At 33.2% G+C, this 16,499-nt stretch overlaps 1 long non-coding RNA gene across 1 annotated transcript in view; it reads left to right on the forward strand.

Annotated features, from left to right (window-relative positions):
* Positions 1-16,499, forward strand: part of LOC127728368 (uncharacterized) — a 242,517-nt gene that overhangs the window by 173,258 nt on the left and 52,760 nt on the right. The gene's annotated exons all lie outside the window — the stretch shown is intronic.

The raw sequence follows: 16,499 nt of genomic DNA on the forward strand, positions 1-16,499 counted from the left end.
ATTACTACAAAACTCAGATCAATAACAAATTTGGGTAGCGTCACTTTTACCGTTCTTCAGTTATGTCTCTTTATAACTTTATATGATATGCAAGCGGGGGCATCATCTGTGTCCCATGGACACATTCCCCATTTATGTTGGGGGGGGGGGGATTTAAAGAGTTCCAACGAGACCAAGGTGATGCTGTATTGTGATTGGTCATAATAATTAGAGGTGGGTTATTGGTTCAACCACTTCTAGTCAAGCTATATAACTATCTTACTCAGGATGTTGTTTTAGTACAAAGCAAGAAATATTCACCTCACTCATTATTTTGATCCTAAATATGCATAAATAGTTCCACCTGGATTTCAAGCAGCCAATAAATAAAGGCAAATGTAGTACTAGTAACAAAATTATTTTGAACCCGACTGTTTATGTTACAGATTAATTACGCGGTAAAAATTTACTTAAAGAAAATTACGCCAGAACTTAGTAGAATTTAAAGGATTTGGTCATCCACTCACTTCTTGACCATTAAAAAGTACTTTAATACTATACTCGATAACTGTTTAGCAGTGTCAATAACGGATCTTGACTATTCAATAGACTGGCAGCTGAAATTTTATAACATAAGGAGATGTGATATAATAACCAAGGAGACAACTATCCAATTGGGGCCAAATGAAGCGTAATTAAGCAATTATAAGTCACCATATGGCCTTCAACCCATAACACGCAGTCAGATGTAAAAGGCCATAAGGACCGTATGATTGATTTAAAGATGGCACTTTAACTCGTCAACATCAAAATTAACCTCTATTTTGTCATGAGAAACAACATATCAAAATTTGAGAATCATTGGTTGAACGGTTGGCAAGTATAATTGCACGGATACGACAAACAGTGTCATTTCCCAATCAAACAAGTAACATTACTACCGAATTGCATAATGAAATCGTCAATATCGAACCCGACCTCAATTTAGTCATCATAAACAACATATTCAAATTTGAAAAGCATTGTTGATGTTCTTAAGTTATTGCGAGGAAACAGCTGGTGCCGCGTCGCCAGCCGTTCTATACCAAAACAATAACCCAGGATTTTGCAATATCCTTTTAAAAAATTGTGCAGTCCAGTCCCGTTGCAAAAAGATGACCACTAACTTGCATATCGTATGCCTTGCTGTTGACTTATTGAAAATTAGTACACATTCTAAACCAGCTGTATTGTAAAATTGTAATTGCTTTACCGTACCTTCTTAGCCATTTAAAATATAATTACTTGACTCTAACTACATATTACTCACGACTGTCAATCGGTATATCGAGAGAAATGATCGTGAAAGAATACCTAACGGTGGTCAAGCATTGCGATCGGATCGTGAAATATCTGGTATCGGATCGTGAATGTAATTAATTGAAATTCTACTTCAAAATCTGTGAAAAATCTGTTGTATTTTCAAAACGCGGAACACATCCGAAAAAAAAATTATGTCTGTCAAAATGATTCAACTTTCTCAATAATACTGTGCAATAAGATAAATAAAATGTGCAGTACTTTATGAGAAAACACAAAAGGCGCAACACAAGTGTATGGGATTTATTAAAAAAAGAACACATTTTGTACCTATAATGACTACATTCCAATATATAATGATATATTTGAAACTGAATCTTTGGTGTGACAGACAAAAACAGTAAAATAAAAGTTTTGTTCCCCCTTAAAACCGTTCATTTTGTTATTAAAAACATCGAATTTTGTTGATTTTTCATTTAAATTGATCGTGAAAGATCGGGCAACGCATTATCGTGAAAGACAATGCGTAACCAGACAGACGCAGGACGTTTGTGCTTTTTTTTTTACCTGTAACACTAAAGGACATTTTCACTTTTAATTTTGATACACCTACACAAAATCCACAAGACATTAATTTGCGTTTTTACCTATAATAGTTGTATACCTGCAATCTTTAGAAAGTTTATCAAAGTCTCACATATTCTTTGAATTTTCATCCGAACAAACGAGAAATTCAGAAAAAAATATTCGGGTAAACCAGACATATTATAAAGAATAAAGTATACGTTTCTGGGGGCGCATTAGATTAGCACGCATTTGGGGATTAATTTCTGTTTACGTTTGCGCGCAGCCTTTGCTTACATTTGCGAATATTTCAGAGTAAATAACATTCTGTTTCATTATTTCACCGATTGGCAATTTAATGAATTGGAATTTATATTACTATTGTGATTATTCTGTTGCATGGATAGTCTGAGGAACTGTACTATCATAGTTTATTTAAGATTGTTTCAATTTGTGAAGACCGAAATTTTATTTTTAAACCACCTGCTGTACCTGTTGAATTTTAGAAAGAGTCATGGTTGTTATAAGGAATTTACTCCCAACAACTCTCTTGGAGTGTTGTCGTTTTCATCTGACACAAGCATAATGGGGAAAGGTTGATGCTTTTTATGTTATGTTGAGAAAGCGCAAATGTCCTTTTTTAAAAAGTGCAAATGTCCTGTCAAAAAGCGCAAACTCCCGCACCGGACCAGACTTAATAATCAGAAAACAATATTTCTTATACCAATTGATATACTAGTTGAAGCTTGTAATTATTTTAATAAGAATGGACATTAGTGCTTTCATTTTTTTCACTTTTTATTAATTCAACACTTTTCCTTCAAAGTCATTGAAACAACTAAAAACGTGTCTAGATAAGTAGATCTCCAAGATAAAAGGGCCTTCAGGAGCGTAATTTTTTGAAAAAAGTAAAAGTATATATGTATCTGTAATGCTTAATGCATCCGCCCTGAAAATAAATGCCGGTGTACGTTTTTTTGTTTTGTTTTTGTTTTGTTTTGTTTAAGGGATGTTACCTTCAGTTATAAGGTGTATAATTCATGCGTTCATCTTATGACAATTTTGGCTAATTTATTGTTTATTTCGTGGCTGCGCTGACATAAACTAAAAAGGTACCAAGATAACGTTATTTATACTCGATTGTTTGATCAGTCTGTTCACAATAGCTATACGTCATTGTACCAACTTAGTGGGGAAATTACCAATCAACGTACCTCGCGATCGATTGTGCATGATGCCCAGCTTGAACTGTAATTTAGCCGATTAGGTTCTATTCTCAATCTTAAATTTGTATAAGAAATCAAAACTTATGAAGGACGGAAAATAGGACTGATATTGCTATAAGGCACCTAGTCGGTTTGGTATTATAAGATAATCAGATCCAATGGCATTGAATGATTATAGCCCTATTCACCAACAAAAGAGAACCGGAATTAGTCATGCAAATCCAATATTTGCTATACCAATTAAAAATATAAATTACCATATAATTAAATAGTGAGTTGAACGTTTTCATAGCATCAGATCTTTCACGATCATTTTCATGATCTTCAAAAAGCGGTACACTATCTTTCACGATCCAAAAAATCAATTTTTTGTAAATATTTCCATTTTTTGCAAAATTTCCGATTATGCTAACACAAAATAACTGTAAGAACCATTTGAATCATTAAAATGGAATGACATTTTTTCAAAGAAAAGTTGTTTAGTCATTCGAATTATGAAAAAAATCTTGTTTGTTTACATATTTAATGTCATTGAAATGTCGAGGAGCAATCTGCCTTTTGTAGTTTTGTAAGAACGGTTTACTTTTAAACCTTGATTTTTCTCAGATACTGACCATTATGTTGAACCATTTTGACAGACAGTTTTATTTTTTTGTAAATTTGTCCGTATAATTCATTATATTAGATTAGTAATTGACCTTGCATATGTCTTCTCGATAAGATTGAATTCACGATCCTATACCAGAGCTTTCACGATCCAATCGTAATACTTGACCACCGTTAGGTATTCTTTCACGATCTTTTTTCTCGATAAACCGAATGACACCCGTGTTACTTGTTGTTCAACATTGGCCGAGCCGGATCCTGGATTTTCTACAGAAATTTTCAATGGAATAGGTGAAGGTTGGCGCCTGTTTGAACGTTTAAACCCGCTACATTTTTATGCACCTGTCCTAAGTCAGGAGCCTGTTGTTCTGTGGTTGTCGTTTGTTGGTGTGGTTCATACGTGTTTTTCGTTTTTTATATAGATTAGACCGTTGGTTTTCCTGTTTGAATTGTTTTACACAAGTCATTTTGGGACCCTTTATAGCTTGCTGTTCGGTGTGAGCCAAGGCTCCGTGTTGAAGGCCGTACTTTGACCTATAATTGTTAACAACTTTTTATACATTGTGACTTAGATGGAGAGTTGTCTCATTGGCACTCAAACCACATCTTCTTTTTTATATATAGCATTCTGAAAATGAATTTAAACAGAATAACAAACAAACCTACCACTAAGTTCTTCAAAAAATTTACAAATAAATGGGGAATATGTCCATAGGACACAGATGATGCCCCCGCTTGCATATAATGTTATAAAGGGATATAACTCAAGAACTGTAAAAGTGACGCTACCCAAATTTGTACTTGATCTCAGTTTTGTGGTAATAAGCATTCTGTATACGATTCATAACATTTGGTTGAGGCAAACTAAAGTAAGAGAGAACGGAAACGAAAAATTCAGCAATTTTTCCATTTGTAGAGGAGCATAACACTAGAACAGCAAAAGTGACGCCACCAAAATTCGAACTTGATCTGTGTTTTGTGGTAATTAGCATTGTGTATAAGTTTCATAACATTTGGTTGAGGCAAACTAAAGTAAGAGAATGGAAACGAAAAATTCAGCATTTTTCCATTTGTAGAGGAGCATAACTCTACAACGGCAAAGGTGACGCCACCAAAATTCAAACCTGATCTGTGTTTTGTGGTTATAAGCATTGTGTATAAGTTTCATAACATTTAGTTGAGGCAAACTAAAGTTAAAGAACGGAAACGAAAAATTCAGCATTTTTTCCATTTGTAAAGGGACATAACTCTAGAACGGTTAAAGTGATGCCATCAAAATTCAAAGCTAATCTGTGTTTTGTGGTAATAAGCATTGTGTATAAGTTTCATAATATTTGGTTGAAGCAAACTAAAGTTAGAGAACGAAACCCAAATTTGGGACGTACGTACGTACGGACATACAGACGGACAAGGGTAAAACTTAATGCCCCCTCCGCTACGGCGAGGGCATAAAAAAAAATGTAAATAAACAGTTTCCAAAATATCATTCCTCATTAATACAATGTCTTTAAAAATCTATAAATCTTGCCTGTAATTTTTTTTCAAAATATTTAATAATGAACATGCTATATATATATATACATAATTTCTTCTCTAAAAATTAGATTTGAAGCTGAATCTATTTTAAACAATGACTCGAACTTACAATTTCTTTTAATTGTGCAATACAGCTCTGAATTTGGATTTTGATTAATTATTTGACATAGCACAGTTCCTGACACGGAATGAATGTGGTCTAAGAACTTAAAAATTTGAAATAGGACATTTATCTATTATGGTCCAATATCCAAATTTAAATACATGATAAGAATCAGCTCATCAAATGACCCTAAGAATTCAATTTTATCAAACATAGTTTAATTTTGGACCCTTTGGACCTCAACGTGGAACAATGTTATTACGGGACCCAAAATCCTAAATCTAAATATACGGCGAGATTCAGCATATCAAAGAACCCCATATATTCATTTTTTTGTTGAAATCCAACTTGAAAACTGGGCCCAAAACCAAAAAGCTAAATGCATTTTTCGATTCACCATATCAAAGAAATTATGGAATTCATTTTTTGTTAAATTCAAACTAAGTTTAATTTTGAACCCTTTGAACCTTAAATGTGAACCAATTAAAAACCGGTCCCAAAATCCAAAATCTAAATACACGGTTAGATTCAGCATATCAAAGAACACCAGTAATTTATTTTTTTTAAATCAAACAATGTTTAATTTTGGACCCTTTGGACCTTAATTTGGACCAATTTGAAAACAGGCCCTAATATAAAAATTCTAAATACACGATTTGATTCGGCATATCAAAGAACCGCAATAATTCAATTTTTGATGAAATCAAACAAAGTTTAATTTAGACCCTTTGGACCCCAATGTGGACCAATTCAAAAACGGTGCCCAAAATCCAAAATCTAAATACACGGTTTGATTCAGCATATTAAAGAACCGAAAGAATTCAAGACTTTGAATTAAACTACATTGAAATTGGTCAAGAAATAAGCAATTTATACAAAGTATTAGAAAAGTATTGTTTTTAGCCCCTTTTTCCTTAGTGCCATAACCCACAAAATCAATCCCAAACTTCCTTTTTTGGCATGGAATTTCATAGAGATCAATACACTTATACACAAGTTATTGTCCGGAAACCAGAAAATCCTAGTTTGTTTGTCCATTTTTTTAGGCCTCTAATTCCTAAACGGTTTGGGCCATAACCCCCAAAATCAATTCAAACCGTCCTTATGAGATATGGAAGCGTATGGTTCATTTTCATAGAGATCTATACACGTATACACAAGTTATTGTCCTGGAACATGAAACATGCTTGTTTTTAGACATTTTTGGCCACTAATTCCCAAACAGTTAGGACAATAACCCCCATAATCAATCCCAGCCTTCATTTTGTGGTATGGAACCTTGTGGTACAATTTTATAGAAATCCATACTCTTCTTCATTTGGAAACCAAATATCTTCGGACGACGACGACAACAATTAACGACGACGCTGATAACGTCATAACATACGACCGCGGTCGTATAAATATACAATATATGTACATTGCCGGAAAATAAAAATAAATATTTGTACGAGCTTTAGAAACAGGAAGAAAAGCGAGGCTCGTCGAGCTTTTCTCCTGTTTCGTAGCGAGTACAAATATATTTTATATTTCCGTTAATGTACATATATTGTTTTTTTTTCCTGCAATTCACATCCGACACTTGTTTAATCCAAATCATTGTCTCTGAATTTTCGAAGAATTCGACAGAGTTTAAACGCGGACCGCCAAGAGAGCCCAAAAATGAACAGTTACCCAAAAATAAATATCCACTTTACCGCATTTGCTCATCGTAGAGAGCGGGGTAATAGGAGACTCTATTTGTACAAGTACAAATAAAGCAAAAAATTATTTGTGTACCTGTTATAGGTATAATACTTGCCAGTGGCTGATTGCAAAATAAAAAGGAATACTTCAGGCTGCCGAAAACTTTTGCTGAAAATCCAATATCTATATTCTTATAATAGAAAAACAAAGGAAATGGGGTATCCATCCATGACACAAAATCAGTACATGCTCAGCAAAAAACACACAATAAGCAAAGGAACAGCGCTTTTATTGCTGGAGCGGAATTCTTGGCAATAATAATAAATTTGGATAGACTTTGTAAGATGTAACAACATCTTATCGGGCCCGATCAAAAAAGAACATACTGGAAAGTAGTACATATTTAAAACAAAATAGTTTCTACACATAGGTGTAAATCTAAAACTATGTAGCATATTTTTGTCAATCAGGTAAATAAGTGTTAGAATATTATTTATAGTGTGTATGTAAAGTACTACTAAGTATTATTTTAAGTTTCTAAAGAAATAAAACCACTAATGCATAGTCGCATTGCTTTCAATGTTAAATTCTACAATTTCATGCATTCATAGCTATTTCGTCTTAAGGATGTACACCTCTGAGGAGCCAAACAATTTTTTTCTTAACCTGATTTTTTGGTTTATATGACTGTAAGAAAGTAACTGATGAAGAAAAAATCATATGGTGGTGCATTTCTATTTTTGCTACAGCCATTTGAAAGTACCCATTTTTATGATTTTCCCATTTTTCATCAATTTTTACCCATTTTTGAGCTAATATCAAGAAAAATCACAATTTTACAATTAAACTTTTTTTCATACTTTCAATAAAGATGAAGTGGACCAATTTGAATAAATTTCGCTAAAAAGAACTATAGGTTGGTGTTAATATTAGAAAGTTTTATAAAATTTTGTTGCTTTTTCGGGTCAAATTGACCATGCTGTTAATTTTGTAAATTTGGGATTTTTTTCCTTTTTTAGAACAAAAAGCATGCTATTTCAACTTCTTTGTTATAAATGATTGAAAAAATACATATCTAAGAATTTTGAAAAGAAAAAATTTATATGGGATGTACATATTTTTGGTAAAATCATTTCTTTGTACCCTCACCTATTTTCGCAACATTTTGGCTGATGACCCTTACCAGATTGGTTATAAAATTTGAAAATTTTATTACTCAAAAACTACTTATTGAAAGTACACAATTTTTCACAGAGTTTAGTTTGATTATAATAGTTTTTATGTTCATTGATATTTTCCACTTGTATCACATGTTTTGGAAATAATTCCCAAACGAGATTTCAACGAGACTGAAACCTCAGAAGAATACATCCTAGTGACAGTCATTTTATGCCAAAACTTTACCTTATCCTGACTTATGGTAAAAAAAAATCAATATCTCTCTTATTGCATAGTAGATGCTTCCTGAATTGCTTACTATCAGGTACAGTTGGTATATATACGTAACGCAATCGTTAGTATTGTTTTGAAGATATCATTTAATGCACGAGATTGTTTTATTTATGATGATTGAATTTAAGAAATTGAATTGCTCATCAGCAAACACAATAACTTAACATTTTATTTAATAACACTTTGTATGTGATATATGAAATTACTCAAATATCTTACTTATTGACAAAGTTACAGTTACTTAGTATGCGTAGGAACTATTTTTGTTTAAAATATATACTACTTTCTTGTACGAATAAGCGGTGGTTCTAAACCTAAACAAATAATCCAATACATCTCTTCTGGTAGACTTGGGGAACCATTTAACCTATCTCTTCTGGTAGACTTGGGGAACCATTTAACCTCAAAAGGGAGTAGATTTTTTTTATATTGGTTTCAAAATTTCTTTTTGAACAGATGGACACATATTCATTTCTTTTTCAAACTACAATCAAATCAAATTTAGTCTTTTTTATCTTACCAAGTCGAAACAAAATTTGTTTTCAATGCTCAGAAAGCAAAAGGAGCGTGTATTCCTATGAAACACAGTAGCTAGCAATGACTTACGAGTGACATAACTTGCACACATTATTTTTAACGGTATAAATATAGGTGGATATTTATAAGACAGAAATCGCTTGTATTAGATATCCTTTAAGCAGAGGGTTTAGATATAAATGTATTTATATCCGGTGCCATGGTGCAGGTTCTGCAGAAAGAGGGGCGTAATTATCCAAAATGTTAAAAATACAAACACAATTTTTGTTGACAATTTTAATCTCTAAAGAGCCCGTGTCGCTCACCTAGACATATGTGTATCTCCAACATTTTAGACAAGAATATACATCATGAAAAATCTCTTTTTTTGTTGATCTTGTATTGCTGATCATTTTTCTGTTTAGAGTTTTTCTCTTTAGCTTTTGCCCAAAACGCAACAAGGGTAAAAATTGTCGTTTATGGGTAATAACTCCTATAAGAAGACAACTGACAATTCCATCTATGCTCCCCTAATAGCAGATCTTGTCTCGTTGATAATTTTCAATTTTGAAATTTTTAATCTGTCTTTTATAGTTTTCACGATAATAGAAATAAACTGCTTCGCTAAGCGCAGCTGGATACGACCGCAGAGGTCCAACCCTGAACAGTTGGGGCAAAAATGGACACAATATTCAAGCTTGATACAGGTCTGAATTTGGATTGTAATCAAATATTTGACATATTATAGGTTTCTGAATAAATGTAGTCAAAGAACTTGAAGTTGGTTATATGAATTGAATTTATATTCAATTAAAGATTTCTTGCTGTTGTTCAATACACTGTGCTGTTGCCCAATGCTTAGTAAATCTGTTGTCAGACTATAAACAAATAAAATCTGATAACTCGGAAACCTAAATTAGAAAATTTATAAAAATCAAAAGGGAGCTTACAAAAATAGATATAAAGAATTTACCAAAGTTTCATAAAAAATGCTGAAAGCATTTTTGAGTTATTGTCCGAAAACTGGAAAATCCCCCTTTTTGTAATGAATAAAACCCCATAAATCGGAAACGTATAGTCTAAAATTTATAAAAATCAAAAGGGAGCTCATGTCGATAGAGATAAACAATTCATCAAAGTTTCTTGCAAATTGGTGAAATTGTTTTTGAGTTATTGTCCGAAAACTTGAAAATCCCCCTTTTTTAATGAATAAAACCCCCAAACTCAGAAACGGTAAATCCGAAATTTATAAAAAAAACAAAAGGGAGCTCACTTCAATAGATATAAACAATTCACAAAAGTTTCATGCAAATTGGTGAAATTGTTTTTGAGTTATTGTCCGAAAACTGGGAAATCCCCCCTTTTTTAATGAATACAACCCCAAAACTCGGAAACGTTAAATCCGAAATTTATAAAAAAAACAAAAGGGAGCTCACGTCAATAGATATAAACAATTCACCAAAGTTTCATGCATATTGGTTAAAGCGTTTTTGAATTAATGTCCGACATGTTGACGACGAACGGACAGACGGACAGACGGTCAACGGTATACCATAATACGTCCCGTAAACGGGCGTATAAAAACGCAAATACTGGGTTAACATTGTCATTTAAGGGAACCAATTCCTATAAGAAAGTTTACCAAAGATTTCAGCAATATCGACATATTTATAGATCATGCCTTGTTGATCGTTTTTGCTGTTTTAATTTCTCTCTATCTATTATAGTTTTCAAAATAATAGGCAAAACTGTAAACAAATAGCATAAAGTAAAGGGCAATAACGCTAAGTCGTTCCGCCATGTATTTGAATTATTACTTTTGTCTTGCCGATCAAATTTGTTTCTTAAATGTTCTCTCTATCTATTATAGTTTTTTTCAAGATAATAAGCAAAAACGCCCCAGAAAAAGGTAAAAATCGTTTTACAGTTTTCATGAAAATTAGTTGCCGTTAATTGGCTGGTAAGATCACAAAAACATTCTTTTAAAACTATAAATACCCCAAGGATGAGTGTGCCTAAGTTTGGTTCAATAATTTGGCCCAAAAGTTTCAGAGAAGTTTTGTAAAAGTTAATGAAAGTAAATTTTATCTAGAGAAAGTAAGTAAGTAAGTAAATTTTATTTAGAGTCGGCATATATTTACAAACAACAATAAGCATTTGCACATATGATTTTAAATAAGATAAATACACATAAGTATCATCAGATTAAGTCAAAACAAAACATGTGTCAGAAGAACTTTTAAAACTGTCACATAAGCACATAGATAACAATTTAAACAAAGCAATGAGGTTATGGACAAATTTTTAAATACATAACAAGAAGAAGCACTATTAATAGCTAGCATATATAGAAAGGAAAGTAGCCAAAAGCATATATATAATAAAGCAGGTAGCAAAATGTAAAGAAGAAAAGGCAGCAAGCAGGAATATAATTCATCCATGAGACAGCAGAATTTGGTATTGACAGGCACTGCAGAATCAAATTTGTCCGCCACACCAGCTAGAAATGTAATTTTTAAACTGATCAAATTTGGCAGTGTATTCCAAAGTCTCATACCTGAAAGAATTCTTACCGTACTTTGTATTTCTAGGTCTTGGTATGTCTGCACAGTTCGAATATCTAAAATTATACGAACTGTATATACATTCTTTAATACAATAAGGTGTTGCACAAAAACAGGACTTTTCTTATTTATTATTTTACAGGTCTCCAATGGAATTGTTCTCATTATTCTAATTTTAAGTGACGGTAATTTTGATTTTTCCAATAAATTTTCATATGTGGTTTCGAAATTATTATGAACAAAACGAAGATCGCGTATCTGAATTTTCTTAATATCTTGTTCCCCACAAAAATGCCAAGTAAGCGGACAGTAAATAAAATTTGACATCATAAAAGAATGACAAATGGTTGGTTTTTCCAAGACGGTTTAAATGTTTCTCTATCCGCCTTAGTACGTTCAATTGCCTTTGCAGCCTTTATACAAATATTTGTTTATATATATATTAAAGTTTAGTTTAAAGTTTAATGGAAGCGGGAAGACGATGAATGTCATGTAATGGTAATTGATAACAAAGGGCCAGGAGTAGATTGAAATTTCGGTTATGTTGACCTGAGATAACTATAATACATGTGTTATATTAATCTCAGTGTTGACCTAAATGTCGATCTCATTTTGCTGTGAATGTTTTGTTTGTTAACAATTTCTCTCTTCCTATTACATATAAAAATAAGAAGATAGGGTATGATTGCCAATGAGACAACTCTCCACAAGAGACCAAATGACACAGACATTAACAACTATAGGTCACCGTACGGCCTTCAACAATGAGTAAAACCCATACCCATGAGCGGATAAAGGGGGGGGGGAGGCATTAAAACTGTCCTTTTTTGGCCCCTTATTATAAAACCGCCAGGACAATAACCCCCAAAACAACCATCCTTTAGTGGTGTGGAACCTTGTGCTTAAATTTTATAGAGATCCATGAACTTATACTCAAGTTATTATCTGCGAACCAAAATGTCTTCAGACGCAGACAACACCATAACATAATACGAACGCAAATAAATTTGCGGTCGTATAAAAATCAGTTGAAAAGAGCTTAACTCATCAGATAGATACAAAGCAGACATACACCGAACAAAAACACAGTGTGGACGTGGCAGGGTACTTATATAACCCCACAACAAAAGACACTAAGTACAGATCTGAGAGTACTCGCAGTTACTGACAGCTATAGTTCAAAGCCAATAACAACTAATACAAAAATCATGCATCTAAGCCTAAAATGTCAATCAGTACAGGGGGCCTCGGTGGCCGGGTGGTCTAAGTAATTACTACTGTAATCACTAGCCAGTCAACACTGAGGTTGTGAGTTCGAACCCCGCTCGTGCGGGTGCACTCGACTCCAATCTTAATTGACTAGGATTGTCAATTTTCCTATCGAAGGTCGGTGGTTTTCTCCGGCTTCCTCCACCAATAAAAACTGGCAGCCACGAAATAGCCCAAACGCGGTGCTTAAAAGTGGCGTTAAAACACCAAAAAATCAAAATCAAATCAATCAGTACACATCCAACATCCAATGCATTTAGTGTAAAGACGTCATTAGCAGTCAGAGAAAAATATGACCTTGTGCAATGCCAAAATACAGGTATCGACAGATTGTAGAGCCATGAATGTTCAGTTGTATATAAAAATGATTTTTAGTTTGGTTTTAATTTACTGATAACAAAATCAATATTAATACCAATAAATTGCTTCGCCGAGCGCAGCTGGATACGACCGCAGAGGTCCAACCCTGAACAGTTGGGGCAAAAATGAACACAATATTCGCGCTTGATACAGGTCTGAATTTGGATTGTAATTAAATATTTGACACATAATAGGTTTCTGACACAGAATAACTGTAGTCAAAGAACTTAGAATTGGTTATATTATTTGAATTTATATTCAATTTTTTGCTTTTGTGCAATACACTATGCTGCGAATTGACCCCCCCCCCCCTTTTTTTGCAAAAATAAAAATATTTGAAGAAATTTTCTTTTTAAAGTCTGAAATCGGAAATGAGAAAAAATTGTCCCCCCCCCAATTTTTTTTTAACCCCCCCCCCTTCCCCCCCCCCCTCTTTTTCCAACAAAAAAAATCTTTCTCTTAAGATATGGTCATAATCTCAATTCAAATTTCCAATGGAGTTTGCAACCATCATTACCCATTTAAATACATCATAAAAGTCTTCAAATAGAAAATGACATACATAATCATGGCTAAAATTAATATTCCTTAATCAGCATTTTTAAATAGTAACTTCTAAAAATAAATTGACAGCTAATCACCTCAAGACAATACAACATTTCTTTATACATAAATTAAAAGCAGTGTAAGGGAGGTAATCCAAACATAACATTGTACTTTTTTTTAATTGTCCATTAACCAGAAAACCCTTGTTTTCCCCCTTTTTTGCCCCTAATTCCTAAATGTTTTGAGCCATAACCTCCCAAAGCCAATCCTAACCATCCCTTTGTGGAATGGAAACTTGTGGTATAATTTAAGAGAGATCCATACACCGTTCCACAAGTTATTGTCTGGAAACTAGAAAAATGCTTATTTGGACCCCATTTTTTATTCCTAAACTGTTGGGACTATAACCCCCAAAATCAATCCCAACCTTCCTTTTGTGGTTATAAACCTTGTGTTTAAATTTCATAGATTTCTATTTACATTTACTAAAGTTATTGTCCGGAAACCAAATGTCTTCGGACGACGTTGACGACGACGACGAAGTGATACCAATATACGACCGCAAATTTTTTTGCGGTCGTATAAAAACTAAACCCAGGGATGCATAAGTATTGAATACATGAGGAGCTAATCCATCTAAAGGTCAACTTTCCTGAGACCATGAAAACAACTACAATTCATTTAGGTTGAAGTGTTATAAGATTTTTTTTTTGAGTTTTCAGTAACTTTTCACCCCTAAAAAAAATCTAAATCAGGTTTCACATTGATAAATATAAAAGAACAGAGTTCTAAAGTCCCTCGTGTTGAACATATTTTATCTGTCCAAGGGCAATAACTGGGTTTTTTTTTGGAGGGGGTACTTTTTTTATAAATATCTTACCAAGTAAGTTGAAGTAAAGGCTTGAGATCGCTTATAATGCAATTTCCATATAATTAATATTTCCAAGGTGTATAACTCTTTTGCAAATATTAGATCGGCTCTGATTTTTGAAATTGTCCGAGACTGTGCTGATATAAACCTTTGATAAAAATCTGGCCAGAAATGTACATGTGAGAGCGCGCGCGCTCACAATGCAAATTTTCCATTTGACTTATATTAACAAAGGGCATAACTCTTGAAAGTAGTAAATCGGCACTGACTTTTGAAATTTCCAGAGACATTGTTGATATAGACCTTTGATAAAGATCTGGCAAGAATTGTACATCTCAAAGCGGTTATATAACCGGAATGGACAGACAGATGAAGGGATTGCTGTGTCCCCAACAGGGCGACACAATTGGGACAAAAATGCGCCAGTTTACTTTCTTAATTGGCAACAGGTTTATTAGCTGAGACATGATTTTGTTATCACACATGCCCTTTTCAATAAGGTTGATACAAAATCTCTTTGTTACTACATGCACTGAGCAACAGAAAACAATGAAAAAACTGATTGTGTTAATGTATTCAAACTTCACATTGGTCCAAAACCAATTGTAAAAAACTTTGGTAATATTTGGGAATTGCATTAATAGACTTGGTTGTACAAAAAGAAATCTAGGTCATAACAAGTCTTCATTCAGACTTATGTAAAGTGAAATGAAAGAGGCCTGGATATTACTATGTTTATATGTATATTTTCAAGATAAAATCCTACAGAATAGTATTAAACTGTAATTTTTGAAAATAAATAAACGAAAGTCACTCTTTTACATGTGACAAAAATAATTACAAATCCTATTTATATGCCTTTTTTAGCAAAATGTTTAGGCTTGAGCAGACAAGAAAATTTTACAAAGAGGGGATAACTGGTGTTGATTTATTTAAGAAAATAAAAAAAAATCATTCACGAAACAGATGAGACAAAGGTATTATATATAATAACTATATACTTTGTTCCTAAATATAATTCATGTAATGTATTGTTTTGCTTATCATATGTACTGTTCTTGGGAGAAATAAACAAGAATGTGTCCAGAGTGCACGGATGCCCCACTCGAAACTTTCATTTTCTATGTTCAGTGGACCGTGAAATTGGGGTCAAAACTCTAATTTGGCATTAAAATTAGAAAGATCATATCATAGGGAACATGTTTACTAAGTTTCAAGTTGACTGGACCAACTTTATTAATAAAATGCTCCGCTGGGCGCAGCTTGATACGACCGCAGAGGTCGAACCCTGAACCGTTGGGGCAAGTATGGACACAACATTCAAGCTTGATACAGCACTGAATTTGGATTGTAATTAAATATTTGACACAGCATAGGTTTCTCACACAGAATGAAAGTCTAAGAACTTAAAAAAATTTAATTTACCTATTCAAACCATATCATTATTATTTGCTTTTATATATAATTCAGAAATAACCAATTTAAAATGAAAAATTTTAAAGAAAAATAATAAGAAAAAAATCCCCCCAATTTTTTGAACCCCCTTATGATTCATCACCCCCAAACTCAATCCCAGCTTTCCCTTTGTGGTATGGTACCTTGCAGTACAATTTCAGAGAGATCCATACACTTGAACACAAGTTATTGTCTGGAAACTAGAAAAATGCTTGTTTTTTGGCCCCAAATTCCTAAACGTTTAGGGCAATAACCCCCAAACTCAAACCCAGCTTTCCCTTTGTGATATGGAACCTTGCAGTACAATTTTATAAAGATCCATACACTTACACACAAGTTATTGTCCTGAAACTAGAAAAATGCTTGTTTTTTTGCCCTTTTATGGCCCCTTATTACTAAAATTTTGAGGGAATTACCCCCAAAATCAATCCCAGCCTTCCCTTTGTGGTATGGTACCTTGCAGTACA

The sequence above is a fragment of the Mytilus californianus genome, unplaced genomic scaffold, assembly GCF_021869535.1.
Source record: "Mytilus californianus isolate M0D057914Y unplaced genomic scaffold, xbMytCali1.0.p SCAF_2, whole genome shotgun sequence".
Classification (NCBI taxonomy): Eukaryota; Metazoa; Mollusca; class Bivalvia; order Mytilida; family Mytilidae; genus Mytilus; species Mytilus californianus.